The sequence below is a fragment of the Schistocerca americana genome, chromosome 1 (assembly GCF_021461395.2).
Source record: "Schistocerca americana isolate TAMUIC-IGC-003095 chromosome 1, iqSchAmer2.1, whole genome shotgun sequence".
Classification (NCBI taxonomy): domain Eukaryota; kingdom Metazoa; phylum Arthropoda; class Insecta; order Orthoptera; family Acrididae; genus Schistocerca; species Schistocerca americana.
In genome coordinates, this window is record NC_060119.1 from 934,381,690 (window position 1) to 934,398,510 (window position 16,821).

Genomic DNA, 16,821 nt, shown 5'->3' on the forward strand with positions numbered 1-16,821 from the left:
TGTTAAGGAAAGACATACGTCTATATCATTTGTAGACTTAGAGAGAGCTTTTGACTGTGTTGACTGGAATACTGCCTTTGAAACTCTGGTGGTGGGAGCGAAAGGATATTTACAAGTTGTACAGAAATCAAGCGGCAGTCTTAACTATCGAGGGGCATGAAAGGGTAGCAGTGACACAGTGTTGTAGCCTATCCCTTATGTTATTCAATATGCACATAGAGAATGCAGTAAAGGAAACCACAGAAAAATTTTAAGTAGGAATTAAAGTTCAAGTAGAAGAAATAAAAACTTTGTGGTTTGCCGATGCCATTGTAATTGTGTCAGAGACAGCATAGAACTTGGAAGAGCCTTTGAACGGAAGGGACGGCGTCTTGAAAGGATATAAGATGGATATAAACAAACGCGAAACAAGGATAATGGAATGTAGTCGAATTAAATCAGGTGATGCTCAGGGAATTAGAACGCGTATTCGAAGAAGAATGATTTGTTAACATCGAATCTATATTTTCAGTGTTAGGAAGTCTTTTCCGACGGTATTTGTCTGGAGTGTTGCCATGTATGTAAGTGAAACATGGACGATAAACAGTTTAAAATCAGGTGCTACAGAAAAATGCTGAAGATTAGTTGGGTAGATCGCATAACTAATGAAGAGGAACTCAATTGGGGAGTCAAGAAATTTGTGGCACAAGAACTGGAGAATCAAGAAATTTGTAGTACAGCTTGGCTGAAGAGATCGGTTGATAGCGCACGTTCTGAGACAGTAAGTGATCACAAATTTAGAATTGGAGGGAAGTGTATTGTTTGTGGGAGAGGGGGGGGGGGCGGTGTCGTAGAGGTAACCAAGAGATTAATAAAGGGATTCAGAAGGATGCAGCTTGCAGTCGTTATTCGGAGATGAAGAGGCTTGCACGGGATAGAGCAGCATGGAGAACTGCGTCAAACCAGTCTTCGGACTGAAGACCACAACAGCAACAAGCTTCAGATCAAAGAGATCTACATTATTCCCTTGGGTCATTCACCTTCAGCTTCCGGAACACTGAACAAGTAAATCTTTTTATGTGTGGCCTCTGCTCTCTCTGACATCTTTAATGATCCCACAACTGTATATATACATGACGAAATTGAAGTTCAGAAATTAGCCGCAAATGGGCACTGAAACAAATTCGTTGGCGATAAGTGAAAATTTGAGCCCGACTGGGACTCGACCCTGGATTTCCCTCTTTACGTAAGCAGTCGCGTCAACAACTTTGGCTGTCGGGATATGCATCCCGCTCAACTCAAATTTCCAACTTGTCACACACTACTGACATAGTGCCCCTGTCCATTAACCTCATTGTTCGTAGCCTCTGTCCGAAAGAACAGAAACGATATACACTGAAGAGCCAAAGAAACTGGTACACCTGCCTAAAATCGTGCAGGGCCCCCGCGAGCACGCAGAAGTTCCTCACTCAACGTGGCACGGACTAGACTAATGTCTGAAGTAGTGCTGGAGGGTACTGACACCATGAATCCTGCAGGGCTGTCCATAAATCCGTAAGAGCACGAGGGGGTGGAGATCTCTTCTGAACAGTATGTTGCAAGGCATCCTAGATGCGCTCAATAATGTTCATGTCTGGGGAGTTTGGAGGACAGCGGAAGTGTTTAAACTCAGAAGAGTGTTCCTGGAGCCACTTTGTAGCTATTCTGGACGTGTGAGGTGTCGCATTGTCCTGCTGGAATTTCCCACGTCCGACGGAATGCACAATGGACATAAATGGATGCAGGTGATCAGACAGGATACTTACGTGCGTGTCACTTGTCAGAGTCGAATCTAGACGTATCAGCTGCCCCATATTACGCCAACTGCACACGCCTCATATCATCACACAGAGCCTCCACCACCTTGAACAGTCCCCTGCTGACATGGAAGGTCCACGGATTCATGAGCTTGTCCCCATATCCGTACACGTACATCCGCTCGATACAATTTGAAACGAGACTCGTTCGACCAGGCAACATGTATCCAGTCATCAATAGTCCAATGTCGGTGTTGACGGGTCCAGGCAAGGCGTAAAGCTTTGTGTCGTGCAGTCACAAAGCATACACGAATGGACCTTCGGCTCTGAAGGCCCATACCAGAAAATGTTTCGTTGAATGGTTCGCACGCTGACACGTGTTGATGACCCAGCATTGAAACCTGCAGCAAATGCGGAATGGTTGCACTTCTGTCTCGTTGAACAATTCTCTTCAGTTGTCATTGGTCCCGTTCTTCCAAGATCTTTTTTCGGCCGCAGCGATGTCGGAGATTTGATGTTTCAGCGGATTCCTTATATTCGGGTACACTTGTAAAATGGTCGTACAGAAAAATCCCCGCTTCATCGCTACCTCGGAGATACCCTGTCCCATCGCTCGTGGGCCGACTGTAACACCACTTTCAAACTCACTTAACTCTTGATAAGCAGCCATTGTAACAACAGTAACCGATCTAACAACTGCGCCAGACACTTGTTGTTGTATATAGTTTTTGCCGATCGCAACGCCGTATTCTGCCTGTTTACATATATCCGTATCTGAATACGCATGCCTATACCAGTTCCTTTGGAGCTTCAGTGTTAATGTATGTGCCTTTACGTCAATTAACGATCATTCATTGGAGATGCTTCGTCCGAACTCTTGCAGGAATCAGCATAAATCAGAAAATCCACGTTCGAGTTCCACCTGTCAGAAATTTTCACTTGAATGTCCGAATGTGACTAAGATTGGAATTTCAATTTCGTCAAGTAAATCTTATTAGTTGTAAATGCTTGGTATAAATTTCTCCTCCAAAGTTGTACCTGGCACTACATCAGTCCGCCAATAAATTAAGAAACAAAACTGTACTTTCACTCTATTCAGATTCACATCGAATGCTAATCGACCGTGCAAGTACGAGAGATATGGCGTATCAGGTTAACATCTATCCGACCACGTCGTTATTGGAATCAAAGTGAAACCGTGAAATCAACAGTAACAGAGCCAGATATTTTGCGTAAATGAAGAGCAGCTTTCTCCAGCCACGACACTCGGGCGCTATCAGCGATTTCATGCGTGGTAGCCCTCGCTGTTCGCTGCTCGGCCACAATTGCTCGGCCGCAAGCGAGCAGTCTCCGCTCCTCGCCCGCCGCCGTAAAACGAGCCAACCGGTCTGCTCTCATTTAAATATACGCAGGGCATCAGTGCGGCTTTCTCTTCTAGTGGTGCTGCGAGGACTCGACGTGTAAACTAATGGAAATACACATTTCAGGTTCAACTGCCAACGCCGGGATTTTCTGTGAAGTGCGCTGTCAGATAAGTGGCAAGGATAATAATTTACTATCGATGCTGACGCAAATGCGCCGGCCATTTTCTCGACAGACTATCTGTCAGACAACTGTATTAATGGCGGAATGGAGTTATTAACCCCCCCCCCCCCCCCCTCCAGATCTATCTCACTGCCATCGAAAGTTGTACATATTAGGAGAAATGGTTACGAAAGATATATATGTCATGAGAAATATCAGTTTGTTTGGTATATCAGACAGTTTATTTGGGATGTTTACCGCTTTCAGCATCTTTGAATGTCGAACATATGAGTGATACGTTTTCTTTGGCTACCAGAGGTCGTATTATTGAGTAGAACTCGGGCGAGCGAAGGAGTCGGAAGCAGTTGTCGCCCAGAGAGGAAGGGAGGATTATATCATGGCAGAGTTGGGGAGCTCGGATAGTAGAGGTATCGCACAGAAAGAAAATTTAAGATTCTCCCTGATGTAATTCTGGATAGAAAATGATTTTGACGTGATTTTATATGGAGACGACATTTCTGGAAGAAAGTAACACGCATCAAGTTTTATTTGCTGCGAGCGCTGATCGCGAATTATTGTAGTATAAGGATTTCATTGTGTCTAACAATATCGACGCGCTGGTTTCCAGGGTGAATTATCAGTCATGTGTTCGGTATTCTAATTAGTTTTCTCCCACCACTGTTTGTTACAAGTATCTATTAGGAATACTACGAATGTAGGTTCTGGACTTGGGACTGTGGGTCTCACGGGAAGCGTCCAAGGGATAAATTCCTGCAGTCGTGCTGTCCTCTGTGCCCTCGGTGGCTCAGATGGATAGAGCGTCTGCCACGTAAGCAGGAGATCCCAGGTTCGAGTCCCGGTCGGGGCACACTTTTTCAGCTGACCCCATTGATGTATATCAACAACACCTGTCGGCAGCTAAGGGTTTCGATTTAATTATCATTATATCAATGGGGCAAGTTGAAAATTTGTGTCGTATTGGGATTCAGATTTGAGTCTCCTACTGAGCAGGCAGATGTGCTGACCACTGCACTATATGGACGCAGTGATCACTGCAACTTGCACGGACGCCTTCTGTCAGACCCAAACTCTCAACTTATAGTACACACTACAAGACTTCGAGCTTAGTGTGCATCTGCGCTGAAGGGGTCATTTGCTGTCATGGCCTTAATTAGGTATGTGGTGTTCTTCTTATGGACATGTCCGAAAGAACGCACAGCATTCTGATCCTGCACCCACTATGAATCCAGATCCAAAGGAGTTAAAGACATTAGATGCCAGTGGGCATTAATTTATATCAATGTGGCAAGTTGGAAGTTTGTCCCGGATCGGGATTCGAGCCCATATGTCCTGGTTACTAAGCAGGTGCGCTGATCACTACACCATCCGGACACTGAAGTCATCACAACTGCACAGACCACCGTAGCACACTTGCCCTCTCCCCCCCCCCCCCCTTTCACACCCAAATCCTCCACTTATACCATACACAAATTTTCAACTTGCCCCATTGACATAAATCAATGCTCACTGGCAACAAATATCGTTAATTCCTTTGCGTCTTGATTCATAGTGGCTGCATAATCAAAATGGCGTCTGTTGTTCCTGACAAGTCGAAAGAATAGACACCATATATAGAATCGGAATTATTGCCCTCAGGTTACTTTGCACGATAAATATCAAATTTATATCTTGGCTTGTTATCTCGGTATGATAGTGAACGTATTTCTTATCATTAAAAAATGACGTGATTATTGCTCGTTTCCTTATTGAAGAAACTCCTGTGGGAAGGAAAGGTGGAACTGTTGGTTTCCGTTGGTGGCATGTTTTGTGAGTTGACACTGCCAGTATCTTCGCAAAAACGAATGCTGGTCATCTGCTTTACTTGCCCAAGCCAGGTAGCTTCAGGAAGCAACATTTCGCCGTGTTCTGTTGAGACTGTTGGCCGTAAACCGTCGACGTAACAGCCAAGACTGCTGCCAAGTCGTATTTTGTGGCGCGGCAGCGGAAAACGGCAGTGGAACGGTTTGTAACGTAAAAACTCGCACGGAGATCGTAGCTGTCTGCCACTAACGACTGTGTAGAGTTATAAGAAATCCATTCCAAGCTGGTTACTTAGCTGTGTTATACCTCGTGCTTACGCTGTTGAAAAAAATCGCATCGCAGTACTCACTGACACCATTAGAAGATAGAAAAAAATAATGAATAACGTACCACAGGACAGGATCATAATTACATTACATACGAGGGGCGTTCAGCACATTTTCTCGGCCAGTTTCGGTTGAAAAAACGAGAAATTTGTTGTGGTACATCGTGGAATATTCACGTTTCTACCCCTATAGTTTCATGAAGTTCCGATAGGAGGCAGCGCTATACATATCGTTCACGGAGGTGCCTTGCAAGCAGAGTGCTGTTACTGAGTTTCCTTTGGCGGAAGACCAGAACGTCGCAAATAGTCATAGGCGCATGAAGAATGTCTACGGAGACCTGGCAGTGAACAAAAGTGCGGGTCTTCCGTCATAACAGCAACAAGGTCGCACAAATCTGTCCGATTTCCCGTGTGCCAGCCCGCCGCACATCAACTGTGCTCCACTCAGAACATTAAAGAAACGACTTCAACGTGTTCGTCGCCACAAAAATGCAAACGAACTTCTCCTTCTCCACGTAACGCAAGGCCTCACACAAGTTTGCTCACCGAAGAGGAGTTCACAAGACTTCATTGGACTGTTCTTCCTCATCCCTCCTGCAGTCCGCATCTTGTGCCTTCCGACTTCCTTTGTTTGGTCCAATGGCGGATGCACTCCGCGGGAAGCAGTACGTGGATGACGCGGAGGTTACTAATGCAGAAGCCGCTGGCTCCTACGCCGACCAGTAGAGCGACACCATGTGAGCATACAGGCCCTCCCAGTAAGGTGGCGTAAGGCCGTCACAGTGAACGGAGATAACTTTGAAAATAGGGTTTTGTAGGCAAAAGAGTGGTAAATAATACCGTGTACTGGAATCCTGAATAAAGCCAAGCTGCATTCAGAAAAAAAGAGTGTTGCATTACTCATTGAATGATCCTCGTAATTATAGGTATGATCCTTGTTGGAAGAAAAATTGTAGTACACATCTTTACAACAGATTACAAATTTTGTCAAAGTGAGTGGGAACATTGTGCGGAATCCGAATTTAGTTTGCTGAGTACGTCAACCACATATTTCCTGTGACAAACAATTTGGATTTGAATGACTTTCAGTTCCACTTTCAGCAAAAACCGTTACAGTAGCACAACTCAATAAATATAACAGCATTATAGCCTGTATTTACGCATTAAATCTTCAGTGCTCAAATCTTACGACCATTTTCTTCTTGAGGTAATAAATAAGTGGTCACAGTTTTCTTTTTTCTCTGTTAATGTCTCTGTTTGTTCGAAAATGAGGCTGTAATGTCATGCTCATCTATTACTCTTCAGTTTTTCTTCCATCAATGGTAATGCTTGCACAGGAAGAATATAATAACAGTTTTAAGAATATACAGTCATAATCTCGCTGTCGTGGATTCTACCAAGCGAGATGGTACAGCGGTCAACACACTGGACTCATACTTAGGGAGGAGTGGTGTCCAAATCCACTTTGGCCACCATACTTCAGGTTTTTCGTTATCATTTCGGGAAAATGCCAGAATGAATCCTTAAGGATACAGGGCACTTATAAACGGTGGAAAAATCGATTTTTTATGGCTTTATTAAATTCTATTTTTCCTGATTACATTGATATATACATTATAGGGTTTCAAATAAAAAATTACCTTTATATACAAAATTTGGTAACAGTGCAGGTTTCTAGCGTCTGTAAATGATTATCTTTGCTAGTATTTACTTCTGTTTCGCTGAAGCAGTTTGTTCACATGTTACTGAATGTTTGTTGCCCAAGTGTTCAGATATTTGTGGAAGTACATATCCTTTAGTGTGCAATAAATACGAAATATGCCACGCATCAAGAAATTCAGTAAAAGGAAATTCCATAGTAACCAGTTCAGAAACAAAGCAAGCCAGACTGTATCAGTTCTTCAGGGCAAAAACTCCCACATGGCACGCCTCCTGGTGATTCAAATTTTTGTGATAACAATGACTCTGTTTGTAGTGGATTTGTTGTTGTTGATGTGGGCATGTTATCTTCTTTGATATAGGAAGTGGTGCAATTTAAACAATGTGATGGCGTAGGCTGTCTGGAAATAACTGAACAACAAAGTAGCAGGAAGGGTTTGTGTTGCTACCAAGTCTTCGAATGAAGCACTTGTGAAACGGTTTGAATTTACGGACCCCAGGGGTCTATGGCACAGTCTGACATTATCGCTTATTTTGAGAGATGCATATGGGGCCTGAAGATGGCATAGTGAAATGCCGAAATTGACTGTCGTCAAAATAAAATAAAATAACATCTTAGTTACACGGCTGTTGGAGAATTTTATTGATACTGACAATTTTGCTCTCGTCGTCGCCGTACTTGTTTCCTTCATCTTCGCCATCTTTACTGGAGACACTGAGACCGATTTCTGCCACAGCCTCGACTTCATATCGATAGAGGTCTCCTACTCCTTCACCTTCATTAGAATTTTTCAGTCCTTGAAGCGTAAGTTTACTGATAGAAATAATAGCAATAAAAAGATCCGAAAATCAGTTACATCGTAAACTGGATATTTTAAGAGAATGTAATAGTCAGGTTAAACTGGAGACAAAAGAACCGGTACATCTGAAAACCAATTGTTTTAGTTAGAAGCGCCACTCCTAATCTATACGTCTTCCGATGATTTACTTGGCAGAGGATGACACGGCGGTCGTTCGGGCACGGTTGACCCATCTAGGGTCAGGACGCGGAATTTACCCTTTTGTTCAAGTCAATACTGTTGGAAGTTTTCTCTAAATCCAGAAACGCTATAAACGTAGGTTTGCTTTTATTCGACCTATCTCTCGAAGTCGTAAGCATCATAAGCAACGAATTTGGAAGGAACACCTCAGAACTGAGCAACCGTCAGAAGTAAGTAGACGGGTGAAGACTGGAGAGGTCGGCAGGGTTTCCCGCGCCGTGGCTTTTCTGGTTAGCGGCCAGAATGGCGCGTGTGTCACGTGAGCGCAAGTCGGTCGCGCTTGCAGGCGGGCGGCGAAAGCCCTCGGGCGGCGCCGCGTCTTGTTGCGTAACCTAGCGTGGCGCAGCGTAGCGGCCGCCGGTGAAAGTCGCGTTCTGGCTCTGGCGAAAGTGACCGCCCCGGCCGGCCCCTGGCCTCACCTTGCGCGTCACGCTGTATAGCGACGCCGCATTTTGGCAAGGGTGCGCCTGCCGTGCCGTCTCACCCGCTTATCGGGACCTGTTCGTGCTACTGGCTTGGTACGATCCTCGTTTGGCTGGGCGCCTGTTTCCTCGCGTAGGCACGGAGTTAGTGGATTCTGTCTAGTTACGGTACGGATCCCACATTTTTACTTGCCCCCTCTGCGATCGTTGGAAGTCGGCTGACTTCGTGCCGCTCCGGATTGTTTACGCTCGTTGCCAGCCTTAGCCATGTAACAGTACAGTAGTACTGGTCGTAAGTAAAATCTATGAAGGCTACAAATAATTCAATATCTTCTCTTGCTGACAGTACGGGCTATGTAACTGATGATGATAAACAGAAGACCGAAATTCTAAACCTAGCTTTCAAAAACTCGTTTACGATAGAGGACTGCAGCACCATTCCCTCTATCGAACAAAGGAAAGGATAGCTGACATAGTGTTTAGTGTATCTGGGATTGTAAAACAGTTAAGATCCTATGACGCCAGAAAGGCATCTGGCCCACACGGTATCCCCGTAAGATTTTATGTTGAATATGCTACAAATATAGCTCCATTCTTATCCATCATCTATCAAAGATCATTGGAAAGGCGGAAAGTTCCACGGGACCTGAAGAAGGCACAGGTCCTAGCAATCTATACAAAGGGTAGAAAATCGGATGCACATAATTACCGCCCAATTTCACTGACATCGATTTGTTGTAGAATCATGGAACGTATTTTGTGTTCAGACATAATGACCCTTCTAGACGCTGAGAAGCTCGTCTGCAGAAATCAGCACGGCTTTAGGAAACAGCTGTCATGAGAGACACAGATGGCCCTCTTTGTGCATGATATACAACAGGCTCTAGATACCGGCTCCCAGGTTGATGCTATATTTCTCGACTTTCGAAAGGCGTTCGACTCAGTTCCGCACTGGCGCTTGCTATAAAAAGTGCGCGCTTACGATCTATCCAATGACATATGCGGTTGGATAGAAAGTTTTCTAACAGACAGGGAGCGGTATGTCGTCCTGAACGGGGTAACTTCAACAGAAACAAGAGTAACTTCAGGCGTGCCCCAGGGCAGCGTAATAGGTCCTCTGCTTTTTGCGATTCAATTGATGGTATAGACAGCGGCCTTAGACTGTTTGCCGATAATGCTGTAGTCTACAGGAAAGTAGTATCACACGAAAGTTGTGAACAAATCAATGAGGATTTGCAGAAAATAAATGCGTGGTGTAATGACTGGCAGTTATCTCTCAATATTAGTAAGTGTAACCTACTGTGTATAACAAGGCGAAAATCCCCATTAATGTATGAGTACAAAATAAACGATCAGTCTTTGGAAGCGGCAACATCAGTCAAGTATCTTGGTGTGACTATTCGAAATGATCTCAAATGGGATGAAGAGATTACACAAGTAACGGGTAAGGCGAACTCTAGATTGCGGTTTATTGGTAGAATCCTGAAGCTATGCAGTCCTTCAACAAAGGAAATAGCTTACGATACGTTAGTTCGTCCAGTCTTTTTGTTCGTCTGTATGGGACCCTTACCAGTTGGGTCTGATTGAAGAGATTTAGAAGGTCCAAGGAAGAGCGGCAAGATTCGTGACTGGTACATTTAGCCATCGTGAGAGCGTTACAAATCTGATAGAAAGTTTGAAGTGCGACACACTTGCAGATAGACGACGCGCTAAACAGAAGGAGCTGGTCACTAAATTCCGAAATCCAATCTTAACCGAGGATGTTGAGCATATATCATTACCACGAACTTTCAAATCGCGTAATGATAATCATTCATTCAAAGATAAGGGGAATAAGAGCTCGTACTGAGACGTTCAGACACTCGTTTTTCCCTCTCGCGATCCGCGAGTGGAACAGGGGGGCGGGGGGGGGGGGGGGGGAATATGACTTTGGCGCGAATTGTGCCCTCCGCCACACGCCGCTTGGTGGCTAGCGGAGTATACATGTAGATGTAGATGTAGAAATCAGTATAAAGGCATGGATATTTGTTGGAAAAAGATTGTCGGTTGGAATAGTTGTGCACCGAGTATATCGATCATATTCCCATACGGCTGCATGTACACGGTGCACAAATGCAGTCAAATGGTATCGCATTTGATGTCAGTAGTACAATGTAAACCAAGACATCAACGACTCAGTTGTTTGTGCGTGGGACTCGGTATAAAGGTAGTCGGCTCTGTGTGATGTTAGAGAGTGCGTAAGCGTCTTCACTGCAGATAGGAAAAAGACACCGTTAGTGACAGTGCGTGTTGTGTACATAAATGGCAGCAGTGACAATTCTAGGCAGAAAACAATTATCATGTGATGAAAAAGCCAAAAATTGGGTGCATAGAGGGAAATGAGACACTCTAATCGTCAAATCGCCAAGAGGTTCAACATCACACAGAGCCGACTACCTTTATACCGTGTTCACGCTATGTTCACAACGACTACTTATAGAAGCGGAAATCAGTATAGAGGCACGGTTCATACGAAAATAATGGTACAATGTCTGAAACGTACATGTAGCTAACTCATGATGAAACTATCAGATAAACAGTCATGACAGAATTACATAGTTACTTTCATAACACGAGTAAGAAAATAAGGCGTTTTCATTTCCTGGATGGAAACTGGTATAAAGGCACTCACTATCCTGTCGTGTTATTGATGCACTCGAGTGCAGCGATTGAGTATTTCGTTAGATTGGACCCGCGATATAGGTAGAATGGAAAATATGGACAAAGTAGAAAATTATCTGAGACATCGAAACGGTCACTTTTGCGTAATGGACCGTTATTTTTCTCAGCTTCTTGCTGGTTTACAGTTGCCAGTAACTGCCAGACATATACTACAAATTTTCTCAAGTGGCAAACATCTTTCATTTAAGAAACCACTGCACGAACCTACTCTAAAACCAAACATAAATATGCTAGATTGGAGTTTGCTGAAAATACATATGTCGTGGATTTCATAATGGGACCAAGTGATCTTCAGTGATGACGAGATGTCTAATTTAGATGGGCCGGATGGATTTCAGTGTTATTAGCATGATCTCAGAAAAGAGCAGAAGGCAAGAATGAGCAGAAATTATGGTGGTAGAAGTGTTATGATTTGGGCACCCTTCTGCGCTGAAGGTAAATAACACATTTCACACATTGCTTGGCTGAACACTAGACCGTACTCTTAACAAGTACACAGAGGTGCCAAGACAGAGATGATTAGGCTTTATGAGGACCTAGGGGGCGAAGTCTGAAGTTTCAATAATATAATGGACCTGTTCATGTTTTTGCTACAACCAAAAATTGGTTTTAAGATAAAAATATCGATGTCTTGCCCTGTCCTGCACTTAGCCCGGATTTGAACCTCGTGGAAAACCTTTAGGGAATACCTGCAAGGCGTGTTTATCCGAAGGCAACTTGAGCCCGTATGTGAACTGAAAAGAGGAATACGAGAAGAGTGGGTGACATTTTAAGTGCAAGAACTATAAATCCCAACAAAACCCATGCCGAAGAGAAGTTTTGAGATAATTAGGAAGGATGGAAGTTGGACAAAGTAATACCGTTGCAATAACACAAAATACGTTCATACGTTTCCATCCAGAAAATAAAAACGCCTTATTTTGTAACTCGTGTTATGAAAGTAACTATGTAATTCTGTCATGACTGTTTATGTCTTACATGTATCTGATAGTTTCATCATAAGTTAGATACATGTATGTTTCAGACATTGTACCATTATTTTCGTAGGAACCATGCCTCTATACTGATTTCCACTACTATAAATAGTCGTTGTGAACACGGTGTTGAGGCGCGTGCCGTGTTGTGCGTAGTGATCGTTAATATCTTTTACAAAACTGAGTGAATAGGCTGCACCTGGTCCTTTTAGCAACTCGCCGTAAGCTTTTGTGTCACTTGGGCGACGCATTAATCCTAATGTTCGTGTCTTTTAAACGCTAGAAGCTGCCTGCTCTGAAAAAAGGAAGCGGGGCTTGTCTCAGCAATCAGTGTGCCACAAAACAAGCGCAAGCTTCCGCTCCCAGTACCCTCCGCTCAGGAGTCAAGTAAAAGTGTGAGAACAGTGCTTACAACCTAAGAGTTCGACAGCGCTTGCGCAGATTTCCAGTCTCCTTGTGATGTGACAAGAGGACGACGGTTGAAATCCTTGTCCTGTCAACCTGATTTAGTTTTCCGTGATTTTCCTAAATTACTTCAGGCGAATGCCAGGAAGGTTCCTTTGAAAGGGCACGGCCAATATCCATCCCCATCCTTCCTTAATCCGAGTTTGTGCTCCGTCTCTGATAACCTCGATGTCGAAAATAAGTTACGCACTGATCTCCCTCCACTTGCGGTTTTAGAGCGATACTGGATCACCACGAAATCTGCGTTGTAGCGACAGACTAAAGTGTAGCATTGGCCAGAGATCTGGTTAGCCAACGGATGAGAAGACCAACTGAAAGTTACGGTATCAGACTGATCTGTATACAGGATGATTCAGCTGCTCCTATCTATGAGTTTTACGCAACCCACTACGCCTTCAAATATCACGTGCGTGACTTTCATATTTTCTCGCTTGCTACACCCACCAGACCATTAGTCATATACTAGAAAAATGGTTCAAATGGCTCTGAGCACTATGGGACTCAACATCTTAGGTCATAAGTCCCCTAGAACTTAGAACTACTTAAACCTAACTGACCTAAGGACATCACACACACCCATGCCCGAGGCAGGATTCGAACCTGCGACCGTAGCAGTCCCGCGGTTCCGGACTGCAGCGCCAGAACCGCTAGACCACCGCGGCCGGCCATACACTAGAGACTAGACTATTAGTCGTACACAAAAAATGAATCGAACCATTTCGTAGGAAATATAACGTAGTTCGATTTTGCACCGGGATACGTCTCCGCTAGAGGCCGTATTTTTCTAACTATTCAAGAAAAACGTACAAAAGTGACCTTCAAACTCGTTTTTCCTGCAAAAGTAGAAAACAATGGCCTCTAGCGAAAACGTGTCCCGTCACAAAATTTAACTACATTAAATTCCCACAAAAAGGTCCTGTTCATCTTTTCTATAGGACTAATACTTTTGCGCGTAGCGAACGAGAGAATATTGAAATCTCGTGTGTGATTTTTGAAGGCATTGCAGGATGCATAAAACCCATAGTTAGGGGCAGCTAAATCACCGTGTATATCGTACATCAACTACAATTTTGATAACATGATGCCAAACTTGTCGAACTGCAACGAATTCGAGTTTGAAAGAAAAGAAAGAAGGAAGACTGAGATACTATTCTTGACAGAATTATTAATCCTCTTCAGACTTTAACAAAGTGCAGTCAACGCGTGCAAAAGTAGGGTACCGTCAGCATAGCGGCATTACTAACATCTGAATGTTCCGCGGTCAGACCTATTGTACAAAGCGCTCCCCACCGACTGTTGTGACATCCACTGCAATTTCGCCACTAAACATTGTACTCGGAATGGTACCACTCTTCCACCGTTAAACTTGTCTTCCTAAAACCATGGCCGTCACAGGCAGCTCCTAAATTCACTCTTGAAAGTCATTACAACCATTTACAGTCCTTATGCTTTGGAGCTACCTGGAATCGAACCTAATTATTCACATGCACGCTCAGCGCTCAGCTACTCAGGCTCAGTTGTTAGCATTAAGTTTCCGGAACAGCTCAGTGACCGTCTGAGATGAATATAAACGACATTGTCGTGTATTACTGTCAGTTCTGGTGTGACAGCCATCATCTACACGAACATCAGATTGCCCTCGGCACTAGTTTAGGCAGATCGAAACTGCTTCAGATTTTTTACACCAAACATTTCTTCTACTCAAGTTCTCAAAATATGTTTTCTGTAGTTTTAGTGGGAAATTCACTTGGGGAACACATAAGCTACTAAAATAAATTTTTACAGCCTGTGACGTTTAGGATTAGTGGCTGACGGAATTCCAAGTATAACATTAGTTCTCATTTACGACAGTACTGTTTTAGAAAATTACAGTGTTAGTTAGCAGAAAACGAGTGGACTAAATGTTCCAACGAATGTAGCCACAAAACGTTTTGGTTTGCATATATCTCATTTCGCCAACTTTTCTTCACCATTTCTTCAACGCATTCCCATCCTCCGTCAGACGTATGACCTATGTGCTTCATTATACGCTAATAGTTAAACAATATTGTCAGTTAAGCCACAAAAGGAACAATTCGTCATGAAACAGAGAGTATCACTCTTAACACTAAGTTTCTCAATACCGAGTAAGACGGTGCAGCAAATAATTAGCACTGAACTGTTATTCGAGCGTTGTTCCCGCAGATAGATTAAGGCCAAGACCTTGGTGGTTCTTGTGAAAGTGGTCTAACCGGATACCTTTCCTATCCTGGTCCCCTCCTAAATTAGCTGCACCCCTCGCCGAGGGGACGTTAATCCTAACTTCCGTAACTAGATTGGTTTTATCCTAGAGGTAATAATTTTTTTTGCTAGAATGTTTGGGGTGCAACATTGACTGATTCATAACTTTTTACTCTTTCTTGGAGCACAGTATATCTGAATTTCTTTAACGAGACAATGCTGGTGAAGATAGTGTCAACACCAAATTGCAGTCTTTACATTAAGGCTTGTCAGAAGCGTTGTTAAGTTTTTCTTTTTTTCTTATTTACCATCTCGTCTCTCGTGAACCCCAAAAACAGTATGTTTTGATAATCAGGTATGAGCGAATTAGTCGGTTGAACTGTGTTTAAAAATGCATTCGATTGTTGTTGAAGTTTATAGGGAAACTGCGGAAAACTTGTACTCTGTTAAAGAAAATATTTTTAAGACTGAAAAACAATTTTTTCATTAGTGTTAGAACTAATCATGTATACATATTCTGTAAACTGACTCGTTGCACGTAATTTCGATAAAAAAAGTCTTTCAAACGAAACGGTATATGGAGTAAGTAACTAACTTGAATCAGGTGGAATGAAACTGAGAGATGAATGCTGTAGCTTCCATTAGTAGTCCAAAGTAATCCTCTCCCTGCCTCGGTCTCTTTGTGGTATTCAACCATTAAATCGCAGTCAGGGAATCACCTGCGGGCACCGTTTTATTCTGCCAAAGAAATGTCCTACAATGAATCACGCTTCTTGCTTTTAGAATTTCAAGATCCACATTTCATACTAGCAATTCGGTAAGAAAACATGTTCTGCTGGAAGTCGATCTGTATGGTTAGAAACGAAGAACACACTTCGTACGCCGCGATCGTAGTGTAGACAGCTATATTATTCCAAGATTCTGGTTTCAACACTCTTACGCTGCATCATCTGATCTAAGGGTAAAACATGAAGACAGTGAGTGGGGAGGAGGATAACAATTAATTTCACTCATTATATAAAGTACAAAATTCCATGTATCTTATAGAACTTGTTGTAAAATTGTCATTCAAATCATAAAAGGCACTCCACATGTATACGTGGCTTGTTAAAAAGCCAGTTGATAAAAATCACAGTTAATAACATGTACTCGTACCATGTCTAGATACAGGCCGCGAACATGACTCTATCCAGGCTTGCTGCACAGCACTACGCTGCCGGAGGAGTGTTAACATAGCGGCGGCAGACTCGCTGCAGAGTTCCCTATCTCGCCGCTGGATGGCGTGTGTTGTACAAATCACATGCCGTGGTTACAAGCGTACGACCCCCCCCCCCCCCCCCCGCTCCTATTCGTGGATGGTAGTGTGCGGGACCTCTCCAGGTCTAGCCGGTTTAGCTTTCGCGCTCGCACCAGAACAGTTTCCTTTTTACGTCACGGTGCTTCTTTAATTAAAGATATCGGCTATTTTTTTAAATTTTTATTTACTGTTGTTTACTCTGTTTCAATAAGCACGTAGTATGTAATTACTACAGACTTAATACGGAGCAGCCGGCCGAAGTGGCCGTGCGGTTAAAGGCGCTGCAGTCTGGAACCGCAAGACCACTACGGGCGCAGGTTCGAATCCTGCCTCGGGCATGGATGTTTGTGATGTCCTTAGGTTAGTTAGGTTTAACTAGTTCTAAGTTCTAGGGGACTAATGACCTCAGCAGTTGAGTCCCATAGTGCTCAGAGCCATTTGAATACGGAGCACAAGCTCTTGGTAATTGGCAGGGGGCATTTTTAATTGTCATATCGGGCACTTTTAAAAATCCATCTTTGGTTCTGGTGCACCGCTATTCATCGCTTGTAACTACAGTTTGTGACCATTTAGCTTGT

The 16,821-nt window shown here is 43.5% G+C and overlaps 1 protein-coding gene and 1 non-coding gene across 12 annotated transcripts in view; one reads left to right on the top strand and one right to left on the bottom strand.

The window, feature by feature from the left end:
• Positions 1–16,821, bottom strand: part of LOC124615457 — a 354,502-nt gene that overhangs the window by 188,267 nt on the left and 149,414 nt on the right. The gene's annotated exons all lie outside the window — the stretch shown is intronic.
• Trnat-cgu lies at positions 4,093–4,167 on the top strand. The gene has a single exon. It is a non-coding gene; the product is annotated as a tRNA-Thr (tRNA).